The sequence below is a fragment of the Dendrobates tinctorius genome, unplaced genomic scaffold (assembly GCF_039654945.1).
Source record: "Dendrobates tinctorius isolate UK_male_01 unplaced genomic scaffold, ASM3965494v1 ptg000073l, whole genome shotgun sequence".
Lineage (NCBI taxonomy): Eukaryota > Metazoa > Chordata > Amphibia > Anura > Dendrobatidae > Dendrobates > Dendrobates tinctorius.
Genome location: NW_027361741.1, coordinates 18,837,146 through 18,840,792, shown reverse-complemented (window position 1 = coordinate 18,840,792; position 3,647 = coordinate 18,837,146). Strand labels below are relative to the sequence as shown.

The 3,647-nt window shown below is 39.1% G+C and overlaps 1 pseudogene; it reads left to right on the top strand.

Annotated features, from left to right (window-relative positions):
• Positions 1-934: 934 nt before the first annotated feature.
• Positions 935-1,870, top strand: LOC141096289 (olfactory receptor 5I1-like; annotated as a pseudogene).
• Positions 1,871-3,647: the final 1,777 nt, after the last annotated feature.

Below are 3,647 nucleotides of genomic sequence, written 5' to 3'. Positions count from 1 at the left end.
AAAGATTGGTCTGGAGATGATGTGGACAATGCCATAGAGAAGCCATATGTTGCTACTCTGAGCAGCCTGTATGCCTAAATATGCAACCATAGCCTGCATGCTGCCAGACTTGACTTCCATTGAACATGTATTTCTGGTGCTAATACTTGATACTGAATGAATCGAGATGTTGTTTTGAGATATTTTGAAAATGCTGACTTTTCTTTACTGTGTTGCAACTTAAAAGTTGAGGGATGTATATAGGCATACACTAGGTTTCCTTAATTTTTTTTGTGAAAACTTAGGCCTAGATTCATGAAGACCAGTGTTGTTCACACCTGTCTTGATGAGGAGATAATCTGGAGTAAGATTTATGAAGATGCACATATGAATAAAGTGCTGGAGCGTGAAATGGCCTTCGCTCTGTTTTCTGTCTGTATCCTCTCTCTAGTATGCAATAAAGGAATAACATTTTAGCCACAAGGTGAGGGCCACAGTTTTTTTCTTTCTTCCTATTTTAAATAATTTAGTTGATGGTGTGGAGTAGTGCTCAGTTTTGCTCTCTTTGGTTTAGTGCTTTATTATCTTCTGACTTAGGTAATCTGGTGCTAAACACCTTACAACTTTGGAAAACTTTGCTCAACTTGAAAATGCACAACAATTTTGCGACTTTTGATGTTTTGATGCCTGTTCCGGCCAACTTTATCAAGAATTCCAGCAGGGGTTCTTAATGAATTTGTTTCATCTTATTCCAATGATTTTTTTCAATGAGACTGGCTTGAAAAATTCATGCCTTAATGAATCTGGCCTTATGTCTTTAAAAAATGTTGTATGTTGTTCATGGTTTGATTTGAAATACTTGTTCTAAACATTAAACATTTTTGTGAGATTTAACAAGCTCTATTTTATTTTACCTTTTAGGACCATATTGACACCAGTTTAATAAAAATATAAAATGTACAATGAATCTTTTGTATCTGAATTTATTCTCCTCGGACTTTCCAATGCTCCTGACCTGGACATCGTCCTATTTTTTGCTTTCCTTCTTATGTATGTAGTATGTATGACTGGAAACCTTATTATAATTATCATAACAAATATAGACCCAGCTTTGAACACTCCAATGTATTTCTTCCTTGGTAATTTATCCTTTTTGGATGTAGTATGTACAACTTCTACAATCCCAAATATGTTGGTCAATTTTTTTTCATACCGTAAAGTAATAACGTTCCATGGCTGCGTTATTGAAATGTTTGTGTTTACTGCTGCCATGGACACAGAGTTTCTTTTGCTTACACTTATGTCAGTAGACCGTTACTTTACCATATGCAATCCACTGTGATATAAAACTATAATGAGTAAAAAAGCTTGTTATTTCATGTCTGCTGTTGTGTGGACTTTTGGGTTTTGTAGTTCTACCTATCACACATCTAGCACTTTTCGTCTATCATTCTGTTCATCTAATGTAATAAATCATTTCTTTTGTGAAATTTCACAGTTGCTGGCAATCTCCTGCTCGGACACAAGTGCAAATGAGCTAGTGCTTATAATGACTGATGTCGTTTTGGGAGTATTTTGTTTTATTTTTATTTTTGGATCCTATTTGTTCATCATTCAGGCGGTATTAAAAATCCGTTCAGCAGAGGAGAAGATGAAAGCATTTTCAACATGTGCCTCCCACATTACTGTGGTGTTGTTATTTTATGGCACTTTAATATTTGCATATTTTAAACCTTCCACGGGAAATGCCTCAAACATGGACAAAGCTTTTGCTGTTTTCTATACTATTGTGATACCAATGTTGAATCCAATATTATACAGCCTGCGGAACAAAGAAGTAAAAGGTTCTGTTCAAAAAGTTATTTTTAGGAAAATAAATTTGAATTACTAAAGAATTTAAAAGAAGTTGCCAAGACAAATGAAAACAGTGGTTTGGATGCATTGAAACAATAAATTAAGTGAAATTACTTATATACCTTATTAATGAAAGCTACCATTTCACTAATAGTTTCACCACCACTACGGATGAGAAGATTTGTGATTGTTCAGGTTTGGCAGGTTAGACAAACCTGCATTGAAAATTTTGGTTCGGAACTGAATTTGACCTTGAACTTGACCCAGAACCGGAACCAAAAGTCAATGGGGACCGGAACATCGGTGTGTACAAATAGCTGTGAAATGGTCATACTAATAGCTAGGGGGCTGCAAAAGTAAGCCAAAAGGGGGTAAGAGAAGGACAAATGCACTGCAAACAAATATATTAGGAAAATGACTTAAGATAACATAGAATAAAAAAAGAAAAAATTGTAATCTTGAACCAGGAGGCAAGGGTCTAAGTTGAGGAGGAAGGTGAGCATTAGGCATAGGTAGTAGTATAGGTGGAAGAGGCAGAAGAGGTGGAGGTAGCCAACATTTTTTATTATTATATATTTTTTGGGGGGTACTGTGAAAACAGGCAGTGTAATAATCTGCATTCCACTCTTTCTCTGTATATAGGCTATGTAATACTCACAAATTGTTTGGGTTTAAAATAATGAGGAGAGCATCAAAAAAGAGATGTGGCATTGTTTCTGGTGGTGATGTAGCTGCTGCGAGGAAAGAGAGAGAGCATGGTTGATCAGTGTCTGCTACATGGCCAAATGAAACACCTTCCTCTGCTGCAAGCAGGTGACAGGACGTTCTGTGTAACTGTGCAGGCCTGAGTACTGTTGGATGAATGGTGAGGCCAGAACAAGTGGAGATGGTTTTATATTGATTGACTTAAAGTGCCTTCAGTCCCTTTTGAATTTTGTTTTCACCTGATAACTTGCAAATTTGGCACCCACGGCTCATGGGCATCTGTCATCCAGCACCTTGCAAATCAGGCAAGCAGTCTGAACCCCATGGTTCTGTGAGATATCCATCTGGCTATGCCCACAATTCAAAGAGATAGTGTTAGGCGTTGAGTTCCCACCACTACATAGGGGAAACTCAAGCCATGTCCTCTGCGGTGTCTCATTCTTCTTCTGCTACAGAGGTTCCTGCTCTGCAGAGACGTCGGTCCCAGTGTCTTGCTCAAGCTAATGGTATGTGTCTGGTTGCTGCTGCCGCCTCAGGTTCAGAGCTATAGCATCCAGCACTAGTCAGCGGTGAGCAGATGCTCCTGGGACTAAGTCCTGCTTTCCTCTAGTTCTGCAGGAAAGTTTCAAATCTAGGGGATCCATGTGTTGGGCCACAGATTTCTACAGGATGAGGGATATTTTGGAGAAGTCTTGCAGGCAATTGGATGAGGAACATATGATTGTGGAGGAGAGAAGGAGGTCTTCGGAGAAACAAAGATTATGTGGTGGCAAATATTGGGAGCTTGCTTCAGAGATACTTTATATTGGGGAGACAGATTGCAGACGTCTTTGTAGGTCAGAGTTACTAAGATAGGGGAGAAATTAAGGAGTAGCAAGGACTGAAGTGGGTGAGTAGGGAGTTATGGACCGAGTTATGGACCGACTAGAGAGGTGTGAATATGCAATCGTGGATAATGAGGTCCTAGACTCCACATGGAGTCGAGGCTATCCGAGTGACATGAGTAGTTTGGAGGATGAGGTGGTGGTCACATTGCCCCAGCTGCACAGCAAATGAGGGAGCAGGATAGAAAAATGCCAAGGATGGCCCCTAGCCATTAAGTTGGCTAC